Source organism: Sciurus vulgaris (genome assembly GCF_902686455.1).
Source record: "Sciurus vulgaris genome assembly, chromosome: 12".
NCBI classification, from domain to species: domain Eukaryota; kingdom Metazoa; phylum Chordata; class Mammalia; order Rodentia; family Sciuridae; genus Sciurus; species Sciurus vulgaris.
This window is the reverse complement of record NC_136473.1, coordinates 40,629,692-40,639,196: the sequence shown is the minus strand read 5'-3', so window position 1 is coordinate 40,639,196 and position 9,505 is coordinate 40,629,692. Positions and strand designations below refer to the sequence as shown.

Here is a 9,505-nt window from a genome sequence, read left to right as displayed (position 1 = left end):
ATTTTCAATGCTGATGGAAGAGAATCAGTTAAGTATAAACATGGTAGATGCAGGAGAGAGAAGAATCAACAACAGGGTCCTCATCTGAGAAGGGCTTTTGGGGCTGGGAATAGGGTGTGAGTTGGGGATGAGGTTTATGAAGAAGGAAGAGTGATTTTGAAGCAGGAAGGAAGGGGAAATGAGTGGATGCTGTACAGCTGAGTTTGCACATTGGGTATGCGGAAGCCAAGGAAGTTTCAACACATCAGCAGATAGGAGAAAAGGTACTGTGCTGAGAGCGAGGGCTCAGAGCAAGGTGGGCCAAGGGCCTGGGCTCCATTTATGGTACTAAGAAGGCTACTTCAGACCCAGCAGAGGCCTGTTGTTGACCTTTCTCCATCCAGTCCAAGCCTCCTCAGAATGTGAGATGGTTTATTCTGGGACTTAGCTTTAAATCCACGAGAAAATTCCAAATCTCATATTTATTCTCTGACTCTCCCCTATCACCCACATATTTGGATTTTGTTTTTTTCTTTAGTTAGTGAATTCAGTTTAAAAACTGTTTATTAGACATATACAATAAGCCGGGATTTGGGGCTACAAAAAGGAGTAAATAATTATTCCTGCTTTTAGGGAATCTTCTCATCTGTTGACTTGATAAAATGGGTCTCAAAGGGATACTGGCCTTTTAGAATTGAATTTTAGATTATTTGTTTTGAATATCTAGTCCATGATTTCTTTTAGCAAGCAAAAAAGACAATTAATTACGTTTTAGAAATAGTATGCTTTGCTAAGATGATAAAATTTCATCAGAATTACTTAAATGATTTTATATACTCATGTGGAACCTCCTGGCTATGTAGTAGTTTAGTTTTCAAAATGCTTTATTTTTATGTTATAATAAACCAAGCATTTATAATAAAGAGAACACTTGCAGGTCTACTATTTTAATGTATTAGCATATATCATTTAGTAATCATGGCAATAAATCTTAAAATTAATGCTTAGTACTTCACATTAACAAAGATCTAACATTTGTTTTGTACCCCAAATGTACCAGGCACCATATGATTTTATTTAAACATTACAAAAACCCTACGATGCTGGTATTATCCCCATTCCTCAAACAACAAAGTAGAGGCTCAGGTTTTAACTAAAGCTATTTAGCCAGGGACTATCTGGAGTTCAAACTTACACTGCTGATGCTATGCTACAGCTCCTTTACTTTCTGTCATGCAATACTTTTTTAGGATGATATTAAAATAGCCTCTTGCATCTTTGCAGCTACCCTGAGAAGTAGGTAAGAACACCAAACGGTTGAAAGATTCATTCTGGGCAGAGGCCAAGGCAGGAATAACTCAACTCTAGGATTCTGGCTTCTAGTCTGCTTTCTCCCCCATGGTGACTCTGTATTGAATGTCACCCTCTTCCCACCAAACGTTTACCTAATAGTGACCTATGGAAGTATCTACCGCACTCTCTAGGAAGGTTTCACGGGTCTGGCCTCAGGGAGCAAGTGAGTCCCTGGGAGAATCTGGCTCACTGGCCTGTTATGTTTTTAGCATCTGGATTCCTGCTGCATTTCTGTGCTTTCCAGGCATTAATATTCAAGCTTCCTTCATTCCTTACAAAACAGACAGGTGAGTCAAGGGAAAAAAACAAATGAGAGATGTTTGTTAAGGGCTGGGGAAATATTGACAGATTGTGGCAAATTTCAGAGTCACAGAAGTGATGAACGATCTGCAAGGACAGATTCATGAAGGGAAAATGTAAAAGCAGAAACAGCAACAATACCAGCAATAAACACAGACCAATAAGACAAACCTCAACAATGTATTTCTTGGCCAACAATGGGAGTAAATGTGGTCCTTTCTGAGGCCAAATGCCAGCATATTTGAATCCCAATATAGAAGACTAAGCTGTAAAACAAATTAATAATGAAATGATATTTAGGCTGAGCATTAGAAGAAGCTTACCTGAAAAACCTGAGGGAATAGATCAATCTTCTTATGAACGGATGTGAAAACGCAAAATGGGTTATATCCCCCCATAGGAGGCTTTTCATATTACAGCAAATTATTAACTGGTGTTCCACTACTTTGAAATGGGTAAGAATTCTGACAACAACTGAACTGAGCTGAGCTGAAAAATAGGGAGGGTCCTAGCCCTCCTCACCTATAGTTCTTTGTTTTCCTCTCCTTATGTATCCAGGGTCTTCACCCTGTCCTCTCATGGTCCCCAGGTTGGGACTGTCTCTTGGATTACTCAATGCTCTTTTTTCAAAACAAGAGTCTCTCATGTTTCCTCTAACTTTCTTTTATAATGAAAGTAACCTCATTCCCTGCTATTTTAGTAATTTATTAATTATCTAGTGTATTGTTCTGATTTCCATCACTGTGATAAAATAACTAAGAAAAAAAAACTTACAAGGAGGAAAGTTTTGTTTTGGCTCAAGGTTTCAGTCCATGGTCTCTCACCCTGTTGCTTTGGGTCTCTGGTGGCACAGAACATCAACAGAGGGAGCACATGGCAGAGGAATCTGTTCATCTCATGTGGGAAGCAAAGAGAGATAGAAAAAGGGTTCTAATATGGCTTTCAGGAGCATGCTCCCAATGACCTAACTTCTTCCCACTAGATCCCACCTCTTAAAGATTCCACCACTTCCATTAGCACCACAGACTGGTGACCAAGTCTTTAATAGATAGGCTCTGGGGGACACTCAAGATCCAAATGGTAGTATCTAGGAATATTTTCATTCTAAATAAGAATTCTTCTATTCTGTCCCCTTAAGAAAAGGCATCAAAGCCTTAAGCCAGAAAAACAGTTTGAAGAGGAAAGCTATCTTGATTTTTCTCACACTGATTTCCTAAAGGCAAATCCCAGCCTCTGAGGTTCTGTTTACTTAATTAGTATCACAAACAAAATAGACTGTAGGATATTTATAATTCCCTGAGATACAAAGCTTTCAATATACTCTTAAAACTGTAGGAGCAAATCTTTGTTAACAAGTAATTTATTTGCCAAACAGCTCATTTTAAATGTATGTTTCACATAATTTTCTTCCAGGAACCAGAATCATTCCAATCATTTTGTACATTTAAAAAAATAATACTGCATTTAGAAAACGATGCATAATTCAGTATTTTTATTAGTTCAGATTTTACCCCCACATCACCATCTGTTTGAATTATGATTTGCTGTACATAGAATAAACATTACTATGGAAACAAATGTTGCATTGGGACAAAATATAAATTTGAGGAAAAGATCTCTATATGGTATACTTTTGGGTCTTTTGTGTTTTTCTATTTTTGTTTGTTGTTGTTGTTGTTGGTTTTTTGTTTGTTTGTTTTATGTTGCCCATAAACATATGTTGGTCATTATGTTGTTCAGGCTGGTCTCAAACTCATGAGCTCAAATGATCTTCCTACTTCCAAAAAACTTCCACTATTAAAACACAGAGACTTAAATAGAATTCAAGTTGCAAACTCAACACCTTCAAAAGTGAAATTCCTAAGGAAGTACAACCAAATTTTGGCTTATTTTATTAACCCATGTTGCAACTTTATTATATGAAGATGAGCCTGATCATGTCCCCCTTGGATACCACTGGAACTTACTGTGCTTTCCCAAGGAGGCAATTCCATTACATACAAGGCACATATAAAATGAGACTTGTAATCAGGAAAATCACAGTCAGACTATCCTAAAGAGTAAGATCTAATTCTTGCATTAAATTTTTTTCTCTGCAAAATTATACAAAATGTCAAATAATAATATACAGGATGAAGCAATGTCTAGGTTTGAAATATATCCATAGCACTTACATATATATATACTATATATATTATAATTATATATTAAACACAATGTATGATCATCTACAATACACATATTATATATAGCAGAGTGGAGCATATAGTTTCATTTCTCCTTTTGCTTAATTTCTTCCTTTACCTCATAATTTTTTTGCTCACTTTGAAACTCATTAAATTTTAGTATAACAAGATAAGTTTTATTCCTTATTAAATAGGCAATTCACAGAGTATTATTAAGATAAAATTTTAAATGATTTATTTGGAGTGTCCTTTTGCTACCATGTCCCATGTTTCTCTCAGCATAGTGGGGACACGGAAAGTTGACTGGAGATCATGCTGAGCTGTTATTCATTTTCATTTCCCTATTTTATTTTTGTAAGTCTATTTCATTGGCTAATTGAAGACTTTAGATACAATTAATTAAGTCACAATGAGTAGTTGGTGTAAGAACAATAGGAAGGAAAAGGGGAAGGTTGAAAAAGTTTGTAAAAAAGAGCAGAGATATAGAAGAAAGGGTAGGAAAATGGAGTGAATGAAAGAGTAGTCTCAGCAAAGTAGCTGATAAACAAAGTCAGGTGTTGAGGAAGAAAATCTTGCTTTCCAGTTCAGCTGTGCTCCACAGGAAGCTACTCTTTCATCTGGACATAACCTCTTTGCATAGGTAAAATGTCTACTAAGGATTTAGAAATAAACATGTGCCTGTTACTTCATTATGAGAAGGGTGTCGTTCTCTCCTGTACCTATAAATGTGTGTAAGGAGCAGATCTGAAGCCTGCTTTATAACAGATCTGCTTTACAGTGAAGTATGTCATATTGAGTTCTATCCAACATCAAATTCCGCAGAGCTTGAGAAGCCAATACAATGGAGAATCTGGCATCTCTAGGTGTGGCTGCATCTGCTTATGCATTTGGATTTCCTTCACATGTATGTTGTGGGAGGTGCTGTTATGCAACACTCACCATTATGGGTTGTGAAGTCTGAGAAACTCAGGTATCAGAAAGCCACAGCCCTGCCATATCTTAGATATGCATCCAGGAAAGAATTACCTAATCTCTTGCTACCTGCAGGGTACTCATGCACTGTGCATGGAGAAACCATGATACTTACCTCACAAAGTTGTTAGAAAGATTATATGAGCAAAACCTTTTTAAGATGTTGCCTGGTGCTCAATTCACAATAGCTAGATTGTGGAACCAACCTAGATTCCCTTCAACAGATGAATGGATAAAGAAAATGTGGTATATATTGTATATATACACAATAGAATATTATTCAGCCATAAAGAGGAATAATATTATGGCATTTTCAGATAAATGGATAGAATTGGAGAATATCATGCTAAGTGAAATAAGCCAAGTCCCAAAAACCAAAGGTCGAACATTTTCCCTGATAAGTAGAAGATGATACATAATGGGGGTGGGGGTGGGGGTAAGAGAAGAATAGAGAAACTTTAGATTATGTAGAGGGAAATGAGATGGGGGAGGGGTGGGGTATGAAAGATGATGGAATGACAGACATCATTACCCTATACACATGTATGATTACACGAATGGTATGAATCTACATCGTGCACAATCATAGAAACAAAAAGGTATACCCCATTTATGTACAATGAATCAAAATGCAGTCTGTATAAATAAAAAACAATGACAAAAAAAGATGCTAACTGGCATGCAGTAATTATTGTATCAGAATATAATTGTTAACTCATATGCTTTATAGTTTTAGAAGAACTTTCACATATATTTTCTCATTTGATCCTCAAAGGTGTATTTAGTATTACTGTTATTTAGTATTTACCAGTATGTTGTCACAGTATATTTAGTATTAATAGTATTATACATTTTATAAAAAAGTTATTTAGGCTCACAGATGTTGAAATAATTTGTTGAAATCCCTCAGCTAGTAATGGGAAGGACTTAACTGGCATTTGCTTGGGTCACATGTGTCAATCAATTTTTAATTTTAGTCTCTTGACCCGTCTGAAAATCTTTCATCTTAACTCATTTATATACAAAGGGCCTAAGATATGTCATATCTTCTCTGGTATGGTAGATTAGTTTCACTATTTTGGTATCTCAATTATGATTTCACATTTCATGTGAATTTACACTATGACTTTTGAATTAAAGCAGAGCTTTAGATCTTGTGATTCAATAATGGAGAATCTGAAGATATGATCATTTTATATTTAAAAAATACTATGTTGATGTAAAGTGCAATAAATTGTGCATGTAGTAAGTATAACACTTAATAACTTTTGACTTAAGTATATTCTCACAAGACTGTCAATACAGCCAAGACAAGGAACATTTTCCTCATTTCCAAAAGTTTCTTGTTGCCCCTTTCCCTCCTCTCATCCCATATCCAGGAAACGAGTTATTTGTTTCATATCACTACAGGTACATTTGTGTGTTTTGGAGTTTTATTTTAATGAATCATACACAATGTACTCTTTTCTGCCTGGTTTCTTTTGCTCAGCCTAATTGTTTTCAGCTCCATTCCTATTGTCACTTGTACATTCCTTTTTATTGTTTATCCATTAGCTTATTGATGGACATTGGATTCTTTCAGCTATTACAAATAAAACTACTCTGAACATTCATCTACAAAGCATTGTGTTAGGTGGGTGTATTAATGCAAGAAACTATTGAGCTTATTTTCAAAGTGATTTCACCATTTTACATTCATGCCAGTGGTGTGTGATAGTTTTAGTTTCTTCACATTTATGATCACTTCCACTTCATAGGTCAAGTTTTTAATATTAGCCATCCCTGTGGATGGTAGTGGCATCTCATTGTGGTTTTGATTTGTATTCATTGATGATTAGTCACAATCCTTTCATGTACCTAAATGCTACCTGTATATCTTCTTTGGTGAGGTGTCTGTTGAAATCATTTCTTTTTTAAATTGGGTCATTTGTCTTATTGAATTATAGATATTCTTTCTATATTCTAGATCTTCTTGCCTTATTCTATTTTAATTGCTACATAATAATTGTACATATTCACAGGGCACAATGTGATATTTTACTACATAGATAGAATACTTAAGGATCCAATTAGGATAATAGCATTTCCATCTTCTTAAATATTATCATTTCAATGTTTTGGGAAGAATCAAACTCTTACTTATTCATTTATTATTGGAGGAACTGTTTATTTAAAAAAGTCACTCATCAATATTCAGTATTGATTAAAACAGTTGTGCTACTGGTTTCTCTTTCTCTCAGCTGTCTCCAAAGAGTCCACAAAAACAAAGAATACTTTTGGAGCTAATAAACTGTAGGATGTACACCTAAGAGACCTCACAGAAACCTCATCTAAAAGTGGGAACTGGGTGGGGAAAGAAACACCGAAAGATCAGCACACTACCAGCCCAGACGACTGAGAACTCTCGCAGCCAGATGGGGTAATCAGGGACCCTCGACTTCAAAGAAGAAAAGCCTCAAATAGGCTAAAATATAAAAAATTTGTACATAGCTATTTAAGATTTCTCCAGCACTGACTGAGACAAAGCACAGTGAGGTGATACTTTTAAAGACAGCAGCTTCAGACCCAGCAAGGGTGATGAATGAGTTTTCTACAGCTCCAGCAAAAACATAATTTTCTTTCTTTCAAGAAGGCAGGAGAGCAATTAAGTCATCTCCTCAAGATTAAGGGGTCTGCAACCATTCTACGAACAGCTGGGAAGGCGGTAAGAGATGGGACAAAAATTTGGTCTCAAGGCTGAGGATATGGTATAGAGCACTTCCTTAATATGTTAGGAAGCCCTGGGTTCAATTCTCAGCACCATGAAAAACAAACCAACAAGCAAAGTCAGTTCTCAGCCTCTTAATTTGGGCATTTCTGATGAAAAAAGCAAAACACAAAATAGTTGTTCAAAGATAACTTAGAACTAAAAGAAAAAAATAAACCAACCCCGAAAAGCATGGGTTTTGTTTTTTGGCTAACTCCTCTTGGAATCGCCTTTCTCGTTTGGCTGGTACTTCATACAGAGCAGTGGGGTTTCCCACAGTGGAGCCTTTCCCTGGGCTCTGGTTGTCTCTTTTTCCTCCTCTAGTGGAGAAGACAATATAGATGAAGTTGAAAAGTTAACTTCCAAACGTGGAAAAGGAGTTTGATTACTGCTTCAGAGCTGTGGGATTATTTGGAATGTTTCACTAATGGTTGCCATAACAACAAAAAGTAATTACAAAATGGGAACATCACAATGTGCTTTTAAAGACACTTCAGATTTTGCTCACATTCCCTTAAATGTTGTTGCCAAAGCTGCTCAACCTTTAGCCTAGCTGGAATTTCTGGAAAGAGGCAGAGATAATTTGGTGAAAAGGAGGGAAGAGTTAGAGGGAGTGTTCAAAGGAGAAAGCAGCCTTCCGGTTAAAGATTAGTCCTCAGTTTCAAGGTCATCTTGAGGCTGGGGTTGGCTGGTTTCTGGTGGAGTCAGGATCAGAGGAAGGAGCAGCAGCAGGGCAGGATCGGGGGCTGTACATCTCATCCAGGTCAAGCAGGATCTGGTCCAGAGTCCTGGGAGTACCAAGATGCTCCCCTCTGGTGCATTTCAACTTATCTTCCAAATCATCAATTGTCTTTTCCAGTTTGGCTCCTGATCTCTCAGCAAACTCAGCATGGGTCTCGGCCTCCTTGAATCTATCAATAAGAATCTCCCTCTCTTCCTCTTATTTGTCTTTTTTCTGGGAATACTTTTCTTCACCAGCTCTCCGGCACTTTGGGTTCTGGTCCGTCAGTTGACGTTCATCCATCTTTTGGCAACAGGACTCAGCCAGCTCAGCTTGTTCCTCTGAGCACTCCAAGTCTCCTTCAGTAAATGCTAACTTACCAGCCTCCTCCTCCCATTTCCTGTCCACTTATTGTGGGAGGTGCTGAGCTTCTTTGAACTAGACTTGTTGCATCTTTTCTTCATTTTCTAGGTTTGCACTGGCCTCCATAGCTCTCTCACTGTTATCCTGTCTCTGCAGCTTTTGCAGGGCAACGGCTAGAAGCTCCTGAGCAGGGTCCAACTCCTCTTCAACTAGTTGGATCCTACAGTTTAAGGCCACTGCAGCCTCGGCATGTTCCCAGGCCTGCCTTGTGCCCTCTGCTTCCTGCTGGATGAGTTCTGCTCTCTCCTCTGCATCACTGACTGCAGAACCTGGATCTTGCACTTCTCTGCCTTGATGGTGGTGATCCCAGTCATTACACCCACCCAGCTGCTTCTGGGACTCTGGCTTCTGCTTCTCTAGTTATTTTTGAAATGTATAATTAATTGCAGTATAGTATAGTTACCCCTTCCCTTCCTAGTCTCTAGTCATTTCTATTCTACTTTCTACGTCTGTGTGAATATCTTTTCTAGCTTCCATTAGTGACTGAGAACATGGTATTTATCTTTCTATACCTGACTTATTTCACTTAACGTAGTATCTTCCACTTCCATCCATGTGGCTATAAATGATATTATTTCATTCGTTTTTATGGCTAAATAATATTCCACTGTTGTATACAAACCACATTTTTAAAAAATCAACTTATCTGTTCATGAATACCTAGATGGATTCCATTTCTCAGTTATTTTGAATAGTGATACAATAAACTTGGGAATACAGCTATCTCTTTGACGTATACTGAGTTTATTTCCTTTGGACATATACCCCATAGTGGGATGTTAGATCATAAGGTAGTTCTATTTTTAGTTTGTTGAGGAACCTATA

The 9,505-nt window shown here is 37.2% G+C and overlaps 1 pseudogene across 1 annotated transcript; it reads right to left on the bottom strand.

Moving 5' to 3' along the window:
• Positions 1 to 8,171: 8,171 nt before the first annotated feature.
• On the bottom strand, positions 8,172 to 8,994 carry LOC306641255 (annotated as a pseudogene). Its single transcript has one exon. The product of its transcript is annotated as an uncharacterized misc_RNA (transcript).
• Positions 8,995 to 9,505: the final 511 nt, after the last annotated feature.